Consider the following 24,941-nt stretch of genomic DNA (forward strand, 5'->3'; position numbering starts at 1 on the left):
CGATTCTACCAAATGGGGGAATCCCCATCCCCGACCCCGTGGGGATGGGGATCCCTGCCCCCATCCTCGTCCCCGCTTGATTTTTTTTTATTTATGAAACTTTAAGTATTTTGTTGCGTGTTTTCTTAAATGCTCGCAAGTGCACGACGTCAAGTTATAGTAAAATGTAATTTTGAGTGCAAGTGTCGATCCCACGAGGAGTGTGTATAAAAATATATATAGGTTCTTGTAATTAAAATAGTCAAGATTTTATTTAGAAAAATCAAAAGAGATTTTGTTTGTTTAATCGAACTAATTGAAAACAAAGAATTAATCTAATTACCGAGTTGAGAAATAACAATGAGAGAAAATATTTAGAGAAATGATTTCACCAAGTTTTCACGATAATTATTCCCAGTTAAATTTACATTTATGAATTCTAGTTATTTAATGGCCAAGAACACATAATTATTTTTTTCCCCCTTTCCCAAGTGACGAATAAATTGTATCCATCAAACTTCGATTCAATTTTTCCTAATAAAAGCTAAGTTTAATTGATAAATACAAACGATGTTCTTACCTAAGCCTCGCTAAAGTTATACGCCTTCCGAACGCTATAAACATTTAACGATGCGTTTCTAATGATCTATAATCCTAGTCCCTCTCCCGAGTTATAGAATTAATCAAACAACAAACAATTTATGGCCAGTAAATTACAGTGAAATGAATACAGAGAACACAATTAAACAAAAGCGGAATTCAATTAAATAAACAACTGCGTCAGATCATCGTATCCACAAAGTTACGTCATTCTCTAGACTAGAAAATTAGTTCATGACGAATTCTAAATAAAAGCAAAACATGTTTGAATATTTATACATCGACACAATAGAAAATAAAGATGAAAGAATCAGATAACAAATCGGAAGTGTCGTCTCTGTCCCCAGATCCTTCGTTCTTTGTCTTTGATCTTGTTCCCTCGCGTCTTTCCTCTCGAGAATGGCTGCGTCGTATGTTTCTTCGCCTAGCACGTATGAATTTCTCGTATATCTCTTTCCCAAGGCGGCGGCTCTCTCGTGTGTTTCTCCAATGACGACCCACTCTCATTTCTGACCTAACTTGCGCATTTTATAATAATCTAGACGCCCGGCGCGCGCGGTGGCGCGAGAAGTTGCGTGGTGGCGTGCACCATTCTGCCGTGTGGTTGTTGCTGCGTGCGCGGCTGCGCGAGAAGTGGCGCGGTCGCGCGCACCTCTCGGGTCTCCATGTTATATCTGTGCGCGCGGTCGGGCGAGAAGTGACGCGGTCGCGTGCTAGCTTCTGTCGATCTTCTTGCATGTGTGCGCGCGCGGACGCGCATGATGTCGCGCGGTGGCGCGCGAGCTACTGGTTCTCGCATGTATTGGTGCGCGCGCGCCTGCGCGTGATGTGGCGCGGCCGCGCGCGCACCTTTGCCCGTCATGCTGTTTTTAGGCGCGCGCGGCTGCGTGGAAGTGGCGCGGGCGCGCGCGCACCTTTGTCCGTGGGTGTGCTCTCGGTTGCGCACTACTCTGTTTTCCTAGTCCACTTGGTTTCTTTTCCACTATTTTCTCCCATCCTGGAATGACAACAAAAACAAACCAAAAACGCATAATTCTGTTCGAAACAAGCATAATTCAAAATAGATTTTAATGTAAATTAAGTGTAAATCTCGCACTTATCAAACCCCCCAAACTTGAACTTTTGCTAGTCCCGAGCAAAATAGAATAAAAGCTAATAATTAAGGAAAAGATTTACGCAAATACTAAATTCATGGATATGCGAAAAGTGATATTGACCTACGAATCATCTAATTTCATGTAATTCACGATTTCCCAAGAGTCACGTGTGTGCGTGATATGTCAATGTTCGTTTACCCAATCGAATGCTCAAATAGAGTTGTAATGCCCATTCGCCTTACAGAATCAAGAAATCCTCAGTTCAGTTCAACTCACACTTCATCAAAATATGAATTTGCATTCACAGATCACATAGGACTTTATTGGTGATTATTTGGCTCGAAAGATGGTCAACACAAGTATGCCAAAGATGAAATTACAAAATGAGATGCTTGCAAGAAAGTGATTAAAGTCTATACTCGTTGACAATGTTTTTCAGGTATCCATAGGCTTGATTTGAACAACTTTTCTCCACTAGTATATTGGATAAATGTGACAAGGTTAATAGGTCTTGTAGGCTTGTAACGTTAGGCTACGGTTCACGGCTACAATAAAGGGTATGGAAATCAAAATGTGAGAGAAATAATCAAATCTTCATCATTTTCACTGTCATTTCATTCACCATCTCTTTATTGTTTTATTCCCAATCATATCCTCCATTTTCCAATTTTTTCTTTTTCACCACTTTTGATTCGTTTTTTTTCCATTGTTTTTCTTCCTCTTTTCTTTGCCAACTCCTTTATACACATATAAATTTTCTTTTTCTTTTCAAGGAGCATTTGAATCCTTACAACACCAATGAATTTATTTCTCTCAAAATCAGGTAGGAAAATAAGTGTATAAGATTCATTTGGTAGTTGATGTGGGATATAGAATAAATACAAGTGGGGGCTAATTGTATGTCATTGACCCACTTGATTTTTAGTAGGATAAAAAATGGGACACTAGGGATATTTCATGTTCATTTGGTAGGCTCGAAGGCTCAACGGTTCCAAAGATCGCCTAAATCATTCCTATGTCACATATTATCCGTATTTCGCCTCGAAAAGTGCTCAAACAAGTTCTAGATTACCGTCAATCCATTAGTCAACTCATACAAACCAATCACATGCCATTTTCAATCAAACAATGATTTATGAGATAGGTGCACAAAGAAAAATCAAGCATCTCAATCAACTCGAGGCTCAATAGGCTAATAATGGACAATAAACAATGAAAACATGCCCAAAGATACTAAAAAAATTGCCTAGATCATCTCTGTATTTGTAAAAGTGTCAATCAATGTCATGCAAGATTTACCAAGAATCAGATCTCCCTCATCTATTTAGCATCACATGCATGCAACTTGTCTCTAAGCAATGATAGTATCAACAAACACGACAGTGCAGAATAATTGTGACTCCTAAGTTATCATGAACACATATATATATTTTAGGATCGCAATTCAGTTTTCATCATCGGTCACACATTTTACTTATCCACAACTCTACCAAACAAATCTAGCATGCAATAAAAAAATCAAAATAACTATTGAGCAATAAAAAAAATGCAGAAAAAAATTCTAACAAGCAATTTTACCTCCCCCAAACTTAAAATATGCATTGTCCTCAATGTATAGAAATAAAGAACATGACAACACATACCTCGCTCCCGAGTGTCAGAACTCGGGGCTCGAGTCATTGTTCGCAGCATCTTCAGCATCATCGTCCATGGGCTGCGGCGGTAGATCTGGTGGTGGATAAAATTAACAACTAAGGGAGAAAAATATAATAAAATAATAAAAACAAAACGAATGCTAAAAAATAATTGTGGGTTGCCTCCCACACAACGCTTAGTTTAACGTCATCAGCCTGACTCTCACTAATCATGTTCATGGTGGGTCGTATGATTTCTTGGAAGCCTTGAGTTCTACGCTTTGACCATCAACCTCCATGGTCAGTTTTCCTTGTCTCAAATCAATGACGGCTCCAGCAGTAGCCAAGAATGGTCGTCCTAAAATAGTACGAACATTCTGACTGTTCCCCATGTCAAGCACCACAAAATCTTCTAGAAGCCTTATTTTATCAATCTTAAGTTCAACATCTTCCACAATACCCAGCGGTGTCCTGACTGATTTATCTGTCATTTGCAAGCTTAGTCCTGTGGGTTTTATCTTGCTCAATCCAAGTTTCTCGTAAAGAGAACTTGGCATTATACTTATGCTTGCTCCTGAGTCACAGATAGCTTTCTCCACTAACTGACCCCCTATTTCACATGGCATAATAAATTCACCGGGATCTAGCAACTTCTGAGGAAGTTTTCTTCCTGTTCCTTCGGTAAATTCACCTTCCACCTGATTTGCAAACTCATTATTAGTGTGTAGGTTCTTGATATCTTCAAGACCTTTTTTCTTTTTAAATTCAGCTTGTAATTGTAAAAATCTCTGAGGGTAGAGAAGTAAGGAGGAGGGTAGAGAAGTAAGGAAATATCAATGCATTGATTTAAATCATACCTCTCAGATTTCTTATCTCGGGTTCTTTTGGTTGGAGTTGGCTTTTCATCCTGAACATGTATGAGTTCAACCTCCTTCTCTTCTCTGCCTACCACACCAATCTCTTCATGCTGTATAAAAATGGCATTCACTTCTCTCATATTTGGGTCTGCAATCTTTTGAACTGCACCTGATGGTTGAGATGTGAGTTGCTTCGTTATTTGCCCAACTTGCGACTCCAGGATTTTCAAGGTTGCACCAATACTTGCCATGTGTGTCTCAAGGTTGTCCAGTCTAGACTCAGTTCTAGACATCCTTTTACCAGATTCAACAACAAATGTTCCAACTAAATCTTCAAATGATGGCTTCCCTTCCCCATTTGATGTATTGAACCCCGGTGGAGGATTCAACACATTTTTATTATTTGCATAAGAAAAATTTTCATGATTTCTTAATCCTGGATGATAAGTATTAGGGGGAGGGTTACCTCGATATACTCCGAATCCTCCAAAATTTCTGTTGTTGACGAACTAAGCTTCTTCAGGAAGAGCTTTTTCTTCAGCGACAGTCGATGGACTCTCAGTTTCTGATATGCTTACTTTATTCATCGCTGCTATTTGAGTGGTCAACGCTGAAACTTGCGCAGTGAGTGATGTGATAGGATCCACGGCATAAACTCCAGTAGTCCTCTTTACTCCTGACCTCTCAGACGGCCACTGGTAGCTATTTATCGTCATCTGTTCAAGCAAGTCATAAGCTTGCTCGGGAGATTTAGCAAAGATCGTGCCACCAGCTGCAGCATCCAATGTTCCTCTTGTTTGCCCATTTAGGCCGTTGTAGAATAATTCAATCTGCACCCAGTCTTCGAAGCCATGGTTCGGGCACTTTCTCAACAGCTCCTTGTACATTTCTCATGCCTCATACAATTTCTCAAAATCAGTCTGCCTGAACGTGCTAATCTCAATCTTCAAATGTGCAGACTTTGCAGGGGGAAAGTATTTTGCCAGAAATTTCGTCGTCAGCTCCTGCCATGTCGTGATACTTCCCAAGGGAAGCGATTGGAGCCATCCTCTAGCTTGATCCCTGAGAGAAAATAGAAACAAACGCAGTCTAATAATTTCATCAGGAACATTATTAATCTTTACCGTATCCGTTATCTCCAAGAAGGTCCTCAAGTGAACGTGAGGATCAGAAGTAGCAGTTCCAGCAAACTGGTTTTGCTGAACCATATTGATTAGAGCAGGCTTCAGTTCAAAATTATTTGCGTTGATGGTTCCTCTTCCAATACCAGATTAATAATTGTTGATCACTGGTCAGAAGTGATCTCTGATAGGAATGGCCTCGGCGGGATGTGTCTGTCATTTTCTCTGTGTTCAGCCATCGCTTGGATCTCTTCCCTCCTTGCTTTTCTTAATTTTCTCGCAGTTCTTTCGATCTCCGGGTCAAAAATCAGCAAGTCTGAGTTTTGCGATCTTAGCATACACGGTCAAGCAGGAAAAAATGAAAAACTCAATCAATATAAAATAAAATAAAAAATAAAATCTCTAAATTAAAATATAGACTAATTGGTAACAATACTGATATAAATTCAAATTTGACACTCCTCGGCAACGGCGCCAAAAACTTGTTGCGTGTTTTCTTAAATGTTTGCAAGCGCACGACATCAAGTTATAGTAAAATGTAATTTTGAGAGCAAGTGTCGATCCCACGAAGAGTGTGTATAAAAATATATATCAGTTCTTGTAATTAAAATAGTCAAGACTTTATTTAGAAAAATAAAAAGAGATTTTGTTTGTTTAATCGATCTAATTGAAAACAAAGAATTAATCTAATTACCGAGTTGAGAAATAACAATGAGAGAAAATATTTAGAGAAATGATTTCACCAAGTTTTCACGATAATTATTCCCATTTAAATTTACATTTATGAATTCTAGTTATTTAATGGCCAAGAACACATAATTATTTTTTTCCCCCTTTCCCAAGTGACGAATAAATTGTATCCATCAAACTTCGATTCAATTTTCCTAATAAAAGCTAAGTTTAATTGATAAATACAAACGATGTTCTTACCTAAGCCTCGCTAAAGTTATACGCCTTCCGAACACTATAAACATTCAACGATGCATCTCTAATGATCTATAATCCTAGTCCCTCTCTCGAGTTATAGAATTAGTCAAACAACAAACAATTTATGGCCAGTAAATTGCAATGAAATGAATACAGAGAACACAATTAAACAAAAGTGGAATTAAATTAAATAAACAACTGCGTCAGATCATCGTATCCACAAAGTTACGTCATTCTCTAGACTAGAAAATTAGTTCATGAAGAATTCTAAATAAAAGCAAAACATGTTTGAATATACGAGACATCGACACAATAGAAAATAAAGATGAAAGAATCAGATAACAAATCGGAAGTGTCGTCTCTGTCCCCAGATCCGTCATTCTTCGTCTTTGATCTTGTTCCATCGCGTCTTTCCTCTCGAGAACGGCTGCGTCGTATGTTTCTTCGCCTAGCACGGATGAATTTCTCGTATATCTCTTTCCCAAGGCGGCGGCTCTCTCGTGTGTTTCTCCAATGACGGCTCACTCTCATTTCTGACCTAACTCGCGCATTTTATAATAATCTGGACGCACGGCGCGCGTGGTGGTGTGCACCATTCTGCCGTGTGGTTGCTACGGCGCGCGCGCGGCTGCGCGAGAAGTGGCGCGGTCGCGCGCACCTCTCAGGCCTCCATGTTATATCTGTGCGCGCGGTCGCGTGAGAAGTGGCGCGGTCGCACGCTAGCTTCTGTCGATCTTCTTGCATGTGTGCGCACGCGGACGCGCATGATGTCGAGCGATGGCGCGCGAGCTACTGGTTCTCGCATGTATTGGTGCACGCGTGCCTGCGCGTGATGTGGCGCGGCCGCTCGCGCACCTCTGCCTCATGCTGTTTTTAGGCGCGCGCGGCTGCGCGTGAAGTGGCGCGGCCGCACGCGCATCTCTATCCGTGGGTGTGCTCTCGGCTGCGCACTATTCTGTTTTCCTAGTCCATTTGGTTTTGTTTCCACTATAAATCAAAAACGCATAATTCTGTTCGAAACAAGCATAATTCAAAATAGATTTTAATGTAAATTAAGTTCAAATCTTGCACTTATCATATTTATTGAATTGACACAATTTTTTTTTTTAAATTTGGCTTAATAAGTATTGATACAATAATTCAATGACATACATAACATTAATAATCCATAGTTCAATATTCTCAAAAAAAAAAAAAAATCCATAGTTCCAATAAAGATAAAAGATCAAACTCGTTAGAATCATCAGATTACTTTCTTCTCTAGTATATCGCATCAAATCACTCCATGCTGTAATCAGTGTTACTGTTAGTGCATGACTCCGGCTCCTAAAAAATAATAAGACATAGAGAAAAAACATATAAATTTAAAACACTTTAATACAATAAAAATAATCAACTTATTACTTGCCCTATATCAGAATCGTTGTCAAACTTTTGATCCTTCGAAGCTATAGTATCTAAAAAGACAAATGAAAAATAAAAAAATATAATAAATTAAAAATATAAATAAAGTATCATAAAACATTTAATTTGAAACTATTTAATACCTCGAGTTTTTACTCCATAACCAATCTCGAGCACACATCAAAAGCCTCCACAGTTTTAGGATGAAGTCGATTACGGTGAGCACTTAAAACTCCCCACTAGTACTGAATGTGGATTTAGAAGCAACAGTCGTCACAGGAATGGCCAACACATCTGTTGCAATATCATGCAAAATAGGATATCTTCCACCAACATGAGATATCAAAGTAACTTGTATTTATTGGCAACAAAGAATGTTCTAAATAATAATCCAACTCCGACTTCTCAAGTTCAGTATTAGTATTGGAATCCATGAACATCTCAAATTTATCAGCATAAATAACACGCTTAGGAAGTGGAGGCCTTAAATATGAAGATCGTGAATTTTTCACTTCTTGATATTGTTTGGATTTCTTCTTGTACTCTTCAACAATTTCATACAAATTTTTCTTTATTTTTTCAATCTCAAATGAAGACATATCACCATAAACAAGAGGATAATAAAATTGAATTTTCTTCATCTTGTACCTCGGATCTAGAAGGCTCCCAATTTCCAATAACAATTCATCATCTCCCAATACTTTTCAAACTTTAATTTCATATTTGTTGCCATTGTATTCACCATATTATCATCCAAAAGAAGCCAATCATCAATTGCCAACTTAATATCACAAATAGTTGAGAAGAAAATATTTATATTGGGATACTTAGTCCCCGAAAGCAACTCTATGACATCATAAAAAATCTCTAATTTAGAATAAATCTATCTCACTTTTGACCAATCATCTTCTGTGGAAACTCTTTTATACAAACTCTCACAGTGTTTCAAACGAGCAAACACATCTTTATATTCCAATGCAGTGTTAAGCATTAAATATGTAGAGTTCTAACGTGTTTTGCAATCAAGTTCCAATTTTTTAGTGCTTGGAACCTTCAACTGTCGAGCTATTTCAATAAATTTTTCATCTCTTTTTGGTGTTTCTGTCGAAAATCCGACACTATATTGAATTGTTTCAATACTATCACTGATTAATTGTAGTACATCCCTCACAACCAAATTCAAAATATAGGCACAACCACCGCATGTAAAATAATTTACCCTCTAAAATAAGTGAACTTGAAGGAAGCTTATCTAGCATAAGCTCAATCATATCATCATGAGTTGTGCAATTATCAATAGTTAAAGCAGATAAATTACGATCCAAATTCCAATCCAAGATGCCATCAACAAGGGAATTTGCAAGGACCTCAGCATTATGTAGACACGACACATATATAAACCTAGTAAAAAAAGAAATATAATAAATTTTAACAACGATAGTAATATTATTAATGGTAAATAAAAGTACAAATTTTAAGAGAGAAGAAAAAAATTACCTCAGAAGCCGACTTTATAGTTTCCATGAAGCATCGATGAAGTGTGAAGTGATTGCCATGAATCCTCTTTTTGATTATTTGACGTCCACATATCAGTAGTCAATGCAATCCGACTAGCATTTGAATCCAATAATAGAAGGCAAATTATTTCACTTGCGGTGTTGTGCCCATATTTTGAATTTGGTTGTGAGGGATGAACTACAATTAATCAGTGGTAGTATTTAAACAATTCGTTATAGTGTCGGATTTTGGACAGCAACACCGAAAAGAGATGAAAAATTTATTGAAACAGCTTGAAGGTTTCAAGCACTAAAAAATTGGAACTTGATTGCAAAACACGTTGGAACTCTACATATTTAATGTTTAACACTACATTGGAATATAAAGACGTGTTTTCTTGTTTGAAACATCGTGGGAGTTTGTATAAAAGAGTTCCCACAGAAGATGTTTGGTCAAAAGTGAGAAAGATTTCTTCTTAATTGGAGCTTTTTTATGATGCCTGATAAGTGCAATTTATTGACCTTTTATTACTTGTTTTTAACTTGGAATTTTGTGATTTTTGAGCAGGTTTTATGTGATTTGTTGTTGTTTTTGTTGTTGTAGTTTGGAAGCTTAGAATGAGAGTTTGGAGTAGTAAAGTGTTGAATTGGAAAGTGCAAAGGATAAAAAATGCCGAAGTTCCAGCGCACCCGCGATAACAAAGAGATCGCACCAGCGGTCAATGAAAATCGAATTTCAGAAAATCTTCCGAAGCTATACCGCACCCGCTGTCCTTGTTCTACCCCACCCGCGGTCACTGAAGTTCGAAAATGAAAGTTTTTCCCGAAACAGCAGCGCACCCGCGGTCCTTGTTCTACCGCACCCGCGGTCTTCGAAAAAAAGAGCCCGAAAAATCTGTAACTTTGTGGGCTGCGCATGAAAAATAAAAGAAAGAAGACTTAGAACAAGAAGTTGAAGTGCTGATTCCTTCCCCGGATTTGTGCAAAAGATTTCTCAAGAACTTGATGAACTTGATCTTCTATATTGTAGCAGCAGCCTCCACTCCTTTCCTTGGCTCCTAATACCCTAGATGGTAAGTAAATGATGCCTTTTATAGTCCAGACAAGTCTCAAATCGCAGCACACCATTTTGATAGACTTTCATGCGCAGCCCACAAAGTTACAGATTTTTAGGACTCTGTTTTTCGAAGACCGCGGGTGCGGTAGAACAAGGACCGCGGGTGCGCTGCTGTTTCAGGGAAAACTTTCATTTTCGAACTTCAGTGACCGCGGGTGCTGTATAGCTTCGGCAGATTTTCTAAAATTCGATTTTCATGGACCGCAGGTGCGGTCTCTTTGTTAGCGCGGGTGCGCTGGAGCTTCAGATATTTTTATCCTTTGCACTTTCCAATTCAACACTTTACTACTCCAGACTCTCATTCTAAGTTTCCAAACTACAACAACAAAAACAACAACAAATCACATAAAACCTGCTCAAGAATCACAAAATTCCAAGTTAAAAACAAGTAATAAAAGTACAATAAATTGCACTTATCAAACTCCCCCAAACTTAATATTTTGCTAGTCCCGAGCAAAACAAAACAACACAAACAAGCAAGTCATGAAATATTTTAAAAAACTTGGCCTCAAGATAAATTAACTAACTCTTCATGCATTCACAAGTCAAATCAATCCAACCAATTTTTTTTTATCCGGATATAATCATGTAGTCGGTTAATTTTCGTAACTTCTAATCTCTTCAACTCATGTTTCAAAACATTCTCAATCGATTTCAATTTTACAAACACAAATCAAGAGCTCTTTTCCGATAAAGATTGGGTTCAAAGCCATATTCATTCGAGAAAGGAATACCCAATAAATATTTGATGCAATGAGGTGTGTGTAAAATTGTTCAGATTCATACTCAATGGAAGTGTTTATCGATTGTCCATAGGCTAAATCCTCCCAAACACTCTCCACTAGTATATTGGACAACTATGACTTGGTCAATAGGATTTGCAATGCTTGTAATGTTAGGCCTTGGATCATGGCTACAAATGAAGATTAGGAAGTCAAATAAGGGAGTAAGTTGAATTTTATCTCTTTTGCAGACTCCATTTCTTTCTTTCATCTCCATTTTTTTATTCATTTCATATCTTTTTTCTCCCATTTTTCTCCAACTTCTTCAATGTAACATCATTCATTTTTCTTTTCTTTTGTAGGAGAATTTTCATTTCTTTGATCATTTGAATTCTTACTCCCTTCAGAAGGTAGGAAATTAATATTTAAGATATTCAACGGGGTAGTAAATGTGGGATATTTGAAAGGATATCGAATGGGGGTCTTTTACACATATTAACGTGTGCCATTCGAATTCATATAAGCTCAAAGAGGTGACAAATGATAAATTATTTTTATTTGGTAGCTTGAAAGGCTCAATCGATCAAAAAAAAATCACCTAAATCATTCATAAATCATAGTTTGTCTGTATTTCGCCTCGAGTGTTTTTTGGATAGATCTAGACAAAATCTCAATTCACCAACACAAAGTAGAATCTAATCATCGTGAAAAATGGTGTCTCAATGCATCAACCAAATACATATATATTCAAAAGAAAAGTGCTTGGCTTCAAAGAAATTTCAAGAACACAATTCTTTTCTCATATAGGCTCAAGAGGGTATCAATTGAATATTTATAAACAATATAAATAGGCCCAAATAAAATCAAAGATTGCCTCAATAATATATGTGTTTGCAAAAATTTATTTCAATATCAAATGAAAATCGCAGAGTTGTTTAGAATTTATAAGTCTCAAATTTACCAAATCTCAAGATTGTTCTCTAAATTTTTCAAATTGATTGATGAACATTAATGAAATGCATGAACTTTCTTCTCCATACAAATTTTTTTTCATCATTGGCCATTTCAAATAAAAAAGTTTCATGACTATGACACTACAAACACACAAGCAACAAACTCACAAGAAAAAGTAAAACACTCAAATAAAACTAAATAACATGAACAACACACAAAATAAAAACACACAAAATAAAACAACACACAAAATAAAATAATATCTCTCCCCCAAACTTAAATATGTGCATCGTCCTCGATATAAATGATCATGAAAGTTAGAATACACATACCTTGGGAAACGACCGTCAGTGGTCATCGCCGTCTTCATCATCTGTGTCGTCTTGTGGTGGTTGGAACTCCGGCGGGTGGTATATGGGTGGCCACTGTGGAGGAGGTGGAAATGGATTACCAGAGGTTGAAGCTGATGGAAATTGCTGAGCCTAGACAGACGTAAAATCCATCATATATCCCATAAATGTATCGGTCCTAAACCGAAACTCATCCATGTCTTGGCGTTGATTTCTCATTTCTTCTTCCAAATGGGTCAACCTATCTCTCATATTTCCTTGTTGCGGTTGTGGTTGTGGTTCTTGAGCTTGAGCCTGGGCACGTCTTTCTGCAGCTCTTCTGTTGAATTCCCTTTCAGCTCGACGTGCCGCAGCGTGTTCACCTCTCACTGCCCTATGTGGTTGAATTACCACAATGGCATTTTTCGGCTTTAACAATTCTTCATTCACTGCCCAAGTCACTCCCGCATTCTGGCATAATGCAGTGATAAGAGAAGGGTGGAGGAGTCCGCTAGGAGAATTACCTTTTGCATAATCAAGCATAGAACTCTGAAGCAATTGACCTAAATCAATTGTCCTTCCCGTCATGATGCAAAAAGTAAGGATAGCCCTCTCGTTGATGACGGTGGTGGTGTGTTCGGTAGGCTTAATCCTAGCAGAAATAAAGGAATACCAATCTTTGGCACACTTTTCAGATCAGACTTGGCTAGGCTAATATGTACATCATCTCTCATTCTCCACTCCGCTCCCTCTATGCATATTGTTTGAAGAATATTATTATAATCAACTTTCTCAGCCTGGTATTCTTCATATTCATCATGCATACATTAGGTATACCATACATCGTATTGATAGTATGTGCATCAAAAGCTACCATTTTACCTCGTACCAAAACCTTCAATTGTTCATGCTTAACCTTAAGGTTAGCATAAAATTCTCTTACCAATGAAATGACAGCATCTTGTGGCTGCTTGTCAAACTCCTCCCAATCCCGAGCAGTAAGCATTAATCCAATTTCGGATCGGGGAAAACTCAGATCAAATCCCCTCTCTTTTACAATGCTTTTGTTCAAATTTTTCCATAGTTTTCCTCCGCTTTCTCGTCCCAAAACCTGTTTGCATCATAATTTGCAGATGATGATGTACCCTTGGATTGTTTTTTTCTTGGAGACATTTTATCAAACACCTTCAAACCACCAACTTTCGCTTCAATCCAATTCACAAAACTAGATGATTCTTCACACGCCCAAACTTGTTAACCACAATAACAACACTGTTAGAGTAGGTGCCCGTCGAGCCAAGTGTTGGCCGAGTGTTCACAATGAAACTCTATGAATAAGCAGTCTTTATTTTAATAATATTTGAAATTATTACTTTGGCAAATCTTTATCTGTATACCCATGCTAGCTGCATAGATAAAGCCCTTGAATATACAAATAGTAGAAAGAATATGAGATGCTCATATGATGAGTATCATGAAACTCATATTTGTAATACTGTATATTCTAAACGGTTCCTAGTCGATTCAGCCGCCACTAAGAAGGATATAGGCCGCTCGAGTTAGAGACTAGTATCTGCGATGTGAGTACCATGTTTCATTGGTAGGGGACATTGTGATGTCCGAACATGCAGATAGGTGCTCCTTGTAGAGTGCACTGAACAACCCTCCATAAAAGGACTTTCCAAGTGGTTCTCACTTATCGAGTGGAAAAGTCCTGGTTTATGGTTGTACAGAATTAGTCCTTATGACCCGGGACAACATTGAGACTCTATGTGCTAGAATTACACTTTGACTTGTTTACCGACTCTCATGGGGTCATCAGGTGGCAAGGTTGGGTGTTCTGTCGAAACACATAGGAGTCGATGCATTGTAGTCGGGGATTCACCGCTTACCTTCGGGTATGGATATCCTATGTGTTATCATGTGTATGTAGATCGAAATCTCTGGCCAGAGTATGGTTGTAATTATGAAAGGTGTTTCATAGATTACACCATCGATGCAACTACGACATGACACATAGTATCGATTCATTGACAACTCTCGATAAACCAATGGTTGTCGAATCGATCGGGATATATGAGTTGAAGGGACCGTACTGTACGCTAACCATAATTGAATGGTTCTTGCAGGCACTATCATGTGATACCTAGGGAATCACGTAAGCGATGCTGCTAGGCGTTTAACGTGATTGGTTGGGTACTATCAGACTTGAGTTCTGACGTTCTTACTATCAAGGAGTTGATAAGTAAGAATGGAGCAATTGGGGTATGCTCGAATAAGGACATGTTTAGTCCGAATCACATGGAGATGTGAACCCACGGCTAGTTGTATCAATGAACCATTGAGGGCCACACAAGTACTAGCTTTGTAAATCCCGATGAGAAGTAAAAATAGTTCAATGTGTTGAACGGCTTATAAAGGAGTTTATAAGCGTAAGGAAAATTAGAAGTATGACTTCTATAAAGGAGAAAATAGTTCAAAGTGTTGAACGGCTTATAAATGTGTTTATAAGTGTAAAGAAAAATAGAAGTATGACTTCTATGAGAGAAATGTAAATTTTGATTTATGGAAGTGTTCCTAAATTAAAATTTGGCCAAGTGACTAATGTTTTTGAAAATTGTGATTTTCATAAACATTATTATGGACTAAATTAAATTAATTCAAGTGTTGAATTAATTAAACACTAGTGGGCCTAGTAGAGCCCAAATAATTAAATTAATTCAAGTGTTGGATTAATTAAATAATATTGAGTCTAGTAGAGCTCAATTAAAATAATTATTTAACTAGTGGGACTTGAGTAAATTCAAGTAATATTTAATTTGTCTCAAATATGTTTGAGATAATTAAATTTAGTCTATGGTTTTTTATTTGATAGAAAACTATATTATATGAATGCATGGGAGGTGAAGAGTTGGAGAATACTTTTGAATAAAATATTGGTTGGCATGCAACTTTTTGTATCAACTTTTTGCAACCCCAAGACTTGATTCTCCTCCCTCATTCTACACTCCATATGGCCGAAACTCTCCATACAATTTCTCTCCAATTTTCTTCCATTGTGTGTTCTTCAATTTGTTGAGGAACACTACACTATTCATTGAAAAATCTTCTTGTTTTTCTAGTGCAAAACAAGAAGGGATTTACCTAGTTGGTGGTGGGCTTAATTTTGGAGTAAGGAGGAGGCTTGAAGATTCATCTTCCATTCAAGAGCTTTGTTGCTAGTCAACAAAGTTGGAGCCACAATCAACTTTTAAAGTTGATAGGTAAAATTTTCTCAACACCCTATGCTTGAAAGTTGAGATTTTTGTATATGTTTGCACAACTAGTACATGGTGTTCATTTTTGATAAATATTCTTGAAAAATTTCGGTTTTCATGATTAATAAAATATTTTGTGCTTCCGTTGCGATTTTGAACACCGTATATCGATCCCTTTCAAGTGGTATCAAGAGCTAAGGTTACTAGTTTTTGTGCAACATATACAAGATATTATATTGAGGGCGATTTCTAACCGTTTGAGATGAAAATTTGCAACAAAACCGAGGCCTTCTTGTGGGGAATTTCGGGCAGCATGTTGCTGCCCGTTTCGGGCAGCTCGGGCTGCCCGAGGGCTGCCCATTTCGGGCAGCAAGGGCAGCCTGAGGGGCTGCCCGAACAGCCCCTAAAGTTTAACAAAAAAAAAAATTTTTTTGCATGTTGGCCGGAATGTTGGCCGGAATCCGGCGACGGAACTCCGGCGACGGCGATGACGACTAGGGTTTCCAAAAGTGTTTTGGAATATCAAAGTGTCATGGGCATTGAGTTGTTGGGCCATTAGATGGTCAACATATTTGTGAATTTTAAATGGGCCAAAATGTTTTTGGTGAAAAATAAGTTTTTGGGCCCTTAAGTTTAAAATTACAAAAGTTGCAAATTTTTCTCATAAAATAAATAATTGAAGTTGGACTTTAATTATTTATAGTAAATTGTGATTTATAAGAAATTCGGTTATAAATAAATTAATTGGAAAGTAGACAAAGGTGTTTGTATACTTTGTTAATTTAGTTTATAATCGTGGCGGTTAGTGATTGGTTCAAGATATATAATATTGGATCAATTAATTATTGTGATAATTAATTGATGGTGTATGATATGTGATATTATGCATGAAGGATGATCAAAAGCCCAAGCCCAATTTGCTAGGTGTATGCTAGGATATTTGTGTTGTATGATTGTAATAATTATCAATTTAAAGTGGGCTTGGTTTATGGCCCGTTCCCACCCCATGAGATGTATCCCTATGTGCCATGGATATTTATTTGTAAATATTAGAATAGGGGAAGATCAAGATTGGAAGATGGTGGCCTTGGTGATTATGAAGATCGAAGACATGTAATATTGGATGCTAATGTAATAGTATAGTTGCATTGCATCCCGTGCATTTACCCTAGGATTGGACCTAGGCCCGTGTTTGGCTCACACGGGCCATTAGTACTTGGGGCGATTGATCATCCTTGTATTGTTTTCTATTTATAATATATGAATGATATGTTATAAATAATGAGTATGTGCGTTATTATTATTATAATAACAAAGTTGCATGAATCCGGCAAACATACGATCAAACATGGCGACCTTTTAAAATAAAATTAATGATGAGACCTTTCAAAATTAAAAACCCTCATTTTGAATAAGATTCAAAATTAATATCAAGCCCGAAAAGGGGAATTATAAATTTGTTTATAATTTCCTTGTCTTCCATCGACAATGGGTGCATGATGAACGCTACCCGTACTCGGGGCTCGGCTCATATTATTGGGGGGGCCCTGGGTGCCGGAAAGCTGTGACATCCATTGACATGGTGATGTGAACTACGTGGAACTCCCATGATTTCGGCTCATATTATTGAGGGAACTCATGGCGACCGTCCATTAAGGTTCAACATCGATGGGTAAGGCTTGACACGTGAAGATGAACGACGTCATATTATTGGGTCCTAATCAAACGTGAGACAAAAGTTTACGTTAAGGGTTGCATTGTGATGCAATTGGAAACTACCTTTTAGGAATTGTGATTGGCTGATATTATTCGGGATCATAATTCGCTAATTGGACCTTACGTACCTACTGAGGAAAGGAGTTTCCCGTTTTCACTAGAGGGTAGTGAAAGATGTCAAAACAGTGGGAGTAAATATTTATAAAGTTAAAGTCCATACTTTATATCTTACCAAATATTTAAAATAGTCATCAACATTTATCTGTTTTTACTTTTCAGTACAAATCGACAATGTCTTCGATGCGCAATTCGATATCTATAATACTCGACAAACACATATTAACTGGACCTAATTACCTCACTTGGCTAAGAAATTTGAAAATAGTCTTAAATTCGGAAAGGGCAACATATACACTAACTCAGTCGCCCCCTGTTGAGGCTCCGACTGACTGCAATCCTGAGGAATTGCAGGCTTACAAGGAATGGTGTGACCATGACTTGATAGCCAGGTGTTATATGCTGACTTCTATGAACGATGAGCTACAGAGGCGTTTTGAGGGTGCAAAGAGTGCTGCTGACATTCATTTGCATCTCAAAGAGCTCTTTGGAGAGCAAACGCGTCCTCTTAGGCATGCTACCGTCAAGGAGCTGATCACTTTGCGCATGCGAGAGGGGACCTCGGTCCATGAGCATGGCCTAAAGGTGATCGGGCTCGTGGACAAGCTCGTTGGCATGGATCTGATCCTGCCTTCGGAGTTGACCACCGACATGTTGCTGTTATCGCTGCCTAGCTCATTTGATCCTTTTGTGGTGAACTACAACATGAACAAGATGGAACCGACCCTTGAGGAGTTGGTAAACATGCTTGTTACCTTTGAGTCCACTATCAAGAAAGAGAAGTCGGTTCTTTATGTGGGTTCTTCATCTGGTACGAAGATTGATCCACATGGGAATGGAAAGAAGCGTTCTTTCCAACGTCCCGAGAAGAACGAGCCCTTGTTGAGGCAATCTCCGAATCCCGTTGTGGCAGCCAGACCAGTTAAGGCTGACAAGACTGGTGATGTTTGCCATCACTGCAAGAAGCCTGGACATTGGAGGCGAAATTGCAAAGAATATCTTGCCCAGAAGTGTTCTGGAAACGGTATGTTCTAAATTTAAGTAAACATTTTAATTAACTCTACTTCTTGGGTATTAGATACCGGTTGTGACTCACATCTCTGTAATGAGTTACAGGTGATGGGAAGAAGTAGGAAGCTTAAGGAAGGTGTGACCTTCTTGAGGATGGGCAATGGAGCAAGAGTTGCTGCCAAGACCTTAAGAGATGTTTACTTATTGTTGAACAATAGTTTTAAGTTAATTAAGAGATGTTTGTTTGTACCTTTTTGATGAAAAAACATTATTTCCATTTCTATTGTGATAAAGATGGATATTCTTGTTTATTTAGCAAAGGTGTTTGCAACATTTACAAGAATGAATGTTTAATTGGTACTTGAGAACTTGAAAACGATCTCTATAACTTAAAATTAAAAGATATTCCATTAAATGTCCATTCAAAGGCAGATACCATATGAGATATGGATGGGTAAGCCTCCCAAATATTCTTATCTTAGAATATGGGGAGCCCTGCTTATGTGAAGCAGGTAAGTGGGAGATAAATTGGATTGTTGATCCATTTTATGTTACTTTGTGGGATATCCAAGGAATTAAGTTGGATATCATTTCTATCATCCCCAAGAAACAAAAGTGTTTGTTTCTAGGAATGCAACCTTTTTGGAAAAGGATTTTCTATTGGATAGAAAAAGGGAGATGATAGAACTCGAAGGAGTTCGAGAGAAACCCACAATTATAGAACCCACACCCGATGAGCCAAGAGAGGAGATACAAGCTCCTAGCAGATAAGAGAAAGTCTCGAGACCACCTATGAGGTATGGTCAGCTTCTTGAAGAAGGCCATGATGAGCCTAACCATGGATGTGATCCATGGACCTTCAAGGAAGCGTTATCTGATGCCAATTCATCCAAGTGACTTGAAGAAATGGAATCTGAGTTGAATTCCATACATTCGAACCAAGTGTAGGATCTTGTTGATCCACCTGTGGGAACTGTTCCCACAGGGACTTGGGGAGGATGGGAAGGTGTTGACCTTCAAGGCGCGATTGGTGGCAAAAGGATGTACTCAAAGACAAGGAGTTAACTTTGAGGAAACCTTTTCCCAATCGCAATGTTCAAGTCCATAAGGATTTTATTAGCCATAGCTGCATAGTATGACTATGAGATATGGCAGATGGATGTCAAGACAAACTTTCTTAAATGGGGATTTTAAGAAAGTTATTTACATGTCTTAACCTGAAGGGTTTACATCTATTGGAAGTGAGCATATGGTATGCAAACTTCAGAGATCTATTTATGATCTAAAGCAGGCATCTAGGAGTTGGAACCTCAGATTCGACAGTACAATCAAATAGTTTGATTTACTAAGAATCATGAGGGACCCTATGTGTATAAGAAGGTCAGTGGGAGTGTTGTGACATTCCTGGTGTTATATGTTGATAACATTCTACTCATTGGGAATGATGTAGGAATGTTGCAATCAACAAAGATATGGTTAGCGAGTAAGTTCTCGATGAAGGACTTGGGTGAAGCATCTTTTGTATTGGGATACAGATCTATTGAGATAGATCGAAAAGATGGCTTGGTCTCACCCAGTCCACATACATTGATACCATCGTGAAGCAGTTCTCGATGGATGAGTCCATGAGAGGACATCTACCAGTGTGTCATGGCGTGTCCCTATCCAAGTCTGTCTCCCAAGACAGATGCAGAGATAATGGCGATGACACGCATTCCGTATGCTTCGGAAATTGGTAATATCATGTATGGGATGATATCTACACGTCCTGACGTGGCGTTTGCACTATATGTAGTGAAATGATATCATTCGAACCCTGGTCTTCCACACCTGAAAGCTGTGAAAGACATCCTCAAGTAGTTGAGAAGGACCAATAAAGTGTTCTTGGTCTATGGGGTGGAGAACTAAAATTGGAAGGCTATACCGACTCTAGCTTCCAAAGCGATATCGATGACTCGAAGTCAACCTCTGGTTTTGTATTCATGCTCAATGGTGCTGCAGTCTCTTGGAAAAGTTCCAAGCAAGACAATATTACGGATTCCAGCACAGAGACCGAATACATTGCTGCATCAGATGCAGCAAGGGAGGCTGTTTGGATAAGGAATTTCGTCCAAGAGTTGGGCGTCATTCCTAATGGAGTTGCTCCTATCCCGGTGTTGTGTGACAACACGGGAGCTATAGCTCAAGCAAAGGAGCCTAGGTCTCATCAGAAATCCAAACTAGTATTGATAAAGTACCACATCCTCGGAGAGATTGTGGAAAGTAGAGAAGTGTCTTTTGACACAGTCGGCTCCGCAGATAATGTTGTTGATCCACTAGCTAAGCCTTTACCTGGACCATTATTCGACAAGCATCGCGAATCAATGGGTTTTAAGCATAAGGGTAGTTGGCTCTAGTGCAAGTGGGAGATTGTTAGAGTAGGTGCCCGTCGAGCCAAGTGTTGGCCGAGTGTTCACAATGAAACTCTATGAATAAGCAGTCTTTATTTTAATAATATTTGAAATTATTACTTTGGCAAATCTTTATCTGTATACCCATGCTAGCTGCATAGATAAAGCCCTTGAATATACAAATAGTAGAAAGAATATGAGATGCTCATATGATGAGTATCATGAAACTCATATTTGTAATACTGTATATTCTAAACGGTTCCTAGTCGATTCAGCCGCCACTAAGAAGGATATAGGCCGCTCGAGTTAGAGACTAGTATCTGCGATGTGAGTACCATGTTTCATTGGTAGGGGACATTGTGATGTCCGAACATGCAGATAGGTGCTCCTTGTAGAGTGCACTGAACAACCCTCCATAAAAGGACTTTCCAAGTGGTTCTCACTTATCGAGTGGAAAAGTCCTGGTTTATGGTTGTACAGAATTAGTCCTTATGACCCGGGACAACATTGAGACTCTATGTGCTAGAATTACACTTTGACTTGTTTACCGACTCTCATGGGGTCATCAGGTGGCAAGGTTGGGTGTTCTGTCGAAACACATAGGAGTCGATGCATTGTAGTCGGGGATTCACCGCTTACCTTCGGGTATGGATATCCTATGTGTTATCATGTGTATGTAGATCGAAATCTCTGGCCAGATTATGGTTGTAATTATGAAAGGTGTTTCATAGATTACACCATCGATGCAACTACGACATGACACATAGTATCGATTCATTGACAACTCTCGATAAACCAATGGTTGTCGAATCGATCGGGATATATGAGTTGAAGGGACCGTACTGTACGCTAACCATAATTGAATGGTTCTTGCAGGCACTATCATGTGATACCTAGGGAATCACGTAAGCGATGCTGCTAGGCGTTTAACGTGATTGGTTGGGTACTATCAGACTTGAGTTCTGACGTTCTTACTATCAAGGAGTTGATAAGTAAGAATGGAGCAATTGGGGTATGCTCGAATAAGGACATGTTTAGTCCGAATCACATGGAGATGTGAACCCACGGCTAGTTGTATCAATGAACCATTGAGGGCCACACAAGTACTAGCTTTGTAAATCCCGATGAGAAGTAAAAATAGTTCAATGTGTTGAACGACTTATAAAGGAGTTTATAAGCGTAAGGAAAATTAGAAGTATGACTTCTATAAAGGAGAAAATAGTTCAAAGTGTTGAACGGCTTATAAATGTGTTTATAAGTGTAAAGAAAAATAGAAGTATGACTTCTATGAGAGAAATGTAAATTTTGATTTATGGAAGTGTTCCTAAATTAAAATTTGGCCAAGTGACTAATGTTTTTGAAAATTGTGATTTTCATAAACATTATTATGGACTAAATTAAATTAATTCAAGTGTTGAATTAATTAAACACTAGTGAGCCTAGTAGAGCCCAAATAATTAAATTAATTCAAGTGTTGGATTAATTAAATAATATTGAGTCTAGTAGAGCTCAATTAAAATAATTATTTAACTAGTGGGACTTGAGTAAATTCAAGTAATATTTAATTTGTCTCAAATATGTTTGAGATAATTAAATTTAGTCTATGGTTTTTTATTTGATAGAAAACTATATTATATGAATGCATGGGAGGTGAAGAGTTGGGGAATACTTTTGAATAAAATATTGGTTGGCATGCAACTTTTTGTATCAATTTTTTGCAACCCCAAGACTTGATTCTCCTCCCTCATTCTACACTCCATATGGCCGAAACTCTCCATACAATTTCTCTCCAATTTTCTTCCATTGTGTGTTCTTCAATTTGTTGAGGAACACTACACTATTCATTGAAAAATCTTCTTGTTTTTCTAGTGCAAAACAAGAAGGGATTTACCTAGTTGGTGGTGGGCTTAATTTTGGAGTAAGGAGGAGGCTTGAAGATTCATCTTCCATTCAAGAGCTTTGTTGCTAGTCAACAAAGTTGGAGCCACAATCAACTTTTAAAGTTGATAGGTAAAATTTTCTCAACACCCTATGCTTGAAAGTTGAGATTTTTGTATATGTTTGCACAGCTAGTACATGGTGTTCATTTTTGATAAATATTCTTGAAAAATTTCGGTTTTCATGATTAATAAAATATTTTGTGCTTCCGTTGCGATTTTGAACACCATATATCGATCCCTTTCAAACACCTCAACAATTATACACACCAATCCAAATAACAATGTCACAAATATACTCCACAAAAATTCAATTATCTTCCATAGCCAATAACACCAATTATTTGGAATTTCAAAGCAAATGTACTATGAATTTGCTCACCTTTGGGAATGCTTCTTGAAAAACAAAATCAAAGCTCCAATCAATCCTTGGTTGAAAATTTTCGAGCCCCCTTTTCACACCCTAGGTTTTGTGTTCAATTTTTGTGGAATAAGATGGATATTGGATGGATTGTTTGAAGTTATGTGGTTGTGTAATAGAAAATTTGTGTTTGGAAGAACAAGATTTGAATTTAGAGTGTGGTTTGAGAAGAGAATTTTCGAAGTGGAGAGGAATTTTTTAGAAGGGTTCTTCGTTTATGTCAAATGTTTGCCCTATTCTGATTTTTAAAACTTCGACCGTGGGTGCGGTATAACGAGGACCGCGAGTGCGGTATGCTCTCGGGAATTTCTTAAAAATTTTTCTTCATTGACCGCGGGTGCGGTCTCTTTTCTAGTGCGGGTGCGCTTAGCTCTCGGGAAATTTTCAGTATTTGATTTCTCAGACACCGCGGGTGCGATCCAATATATACCGCGGGTGGGTTGTGCTCTTGGGAAATTTTCGTTTTTTATGCAACAGTTACCGCGGGTGCGCTCCAATATAGAGCGCGGGTGCGCTTCTCCTTCGGGAAATTTTCACATTTTTTTGTCTTAAACGCTGCAGGTGCATTTCAAGTTATACCGCTGGTGCGGTATTCCTTCGGGAAATTTTTTTTCTTCTCCAATTTTTAGTCCTGAAAAGAAAACAATTGGGATTCATGGCTGGATTTAGCCTCCTCTGGTGATCCACATAAGGAGTATACGACTCCTCCATCAAAATTTTATGCATGCATATAGTAGGACTAATCCCCTTGATATCAAAAATTGACCACCCAAATGCAGTTTTAAATTTCTTCAACACTCTCAACAATTTCTCTTTTTCAGTACAAGTAAGAAAGGAAGAGATGATTACTGGATATGTCGAATTTTCACCTAAAAATGCATAACAAAGGTGGCTTGGCAGTTCCTTTAATTCAGGAGAAGGTGCTTTTACCTCAATTTTCTCATTTACATTAAACTCTTCAGGCGGTGCATCTTTTCTCCTTTCTTTCTGCAGTGCTTCAAGAGCCACCCGTTGCTCTTTCACTTCCCAATTTTCTTCATCAACAGTTCCAGCAGCACCTATCAAACAGCTCTCCAAGGGATCCCTAGTTCCTGTACAATCAAAGGACATAAACGAAGAACCCTTCTAAAAAATTCCTCTCCACTTCGAAAATTCTCTTCTCAAAACACACTCTAAATTCAAATCTTGTTCTTCCAAACACAAATTTTCCACTACACAACCACATAACTTCAAAAATTCCATCCAATATCCATCTTATTCCACAAAAATTCAACACAAAACCTAGGGTGTGAAAAGGGAGCTCGAAAATTTTCAACCAAGGATTGATTGGAGCTTTGATTTTGTTCTTCAAGAAGCATTCCCATACTAAAGGTGAGCAAATCCATAGTACATTTGCTTTGAAATTCCAAATAATTGGTGTTATTGGCTATGGAAGATAATTGAATTTTTGTGGAGTATATTTGTGACATTGTTATTTGGATTGGTGTGTATAATTGTTGAGGTGTTGTTATTGTTGTTAACAAGTTTGGGGGTGTGAAGAATCATCTAGTTTTGTGAATTGGATTGAAGGGGAAGTTGGTGGTTTGAAGGTGTTTGATAAAATGCCTCCAAGAAAAAAACAATCTAAGGGTACATCATCATCTGCAAATTATGATGCAAACAGGTTTTGGGACGAGAAAGCGGAGGAAAACTATGGAAAAAATTTGAACAAAAGCATTGTAAAAGAGAGGGGATTTGATATGAGTTTTCCCCGATCCGAAATTGGATTAATGCTTACTGCTCGGCATTGGGAGGAGTTTGGCAAGCAGCCACAAGATGCTGTCATTTTATTGGTAAGAGAATTTTATGCTAACCT

At 38.0% G+C, this 24,941-nt stretch overlaps 1 long non-coding RNA gene across 1 annotated transcript in view; it reads right to left on the minus strand.

The window, feature by feature from the left end:
- Positions 1 to 7,368: 7,368 nt before the first annotated feature.
- Positions 7,369 to 24,941, minus strand: part of LOC140830757 (uncharacterized) — a 99,745-nt gene continuing 82,172 nt past the window's right edge. The window contains exon 3 of the long non-coding RNA XR_012117669.1: positions 7,369 to 7,541. This is a non-coding gene — a long non-coding RNA (uncharacterized lncRNA). The remainder of the gene's footprint in view (positions 7,542 to 24,941) is intronic.

This window comes from Primulina eburnea, chromosome 1, assembly GCF_022965805.1.
Source record: "Primulina eburnea isolate SZY01 chromosome 1, ASM2296580v1, whole genome shotgun sequence".
In the NCBI taxonomy this organism is placed as follows: Eukaryota; Viridiplantae; Streptophyta; class Magnoliopsida; order Lamiales; family Gesneriaceae; genus Primulina; species Primulina eburnea.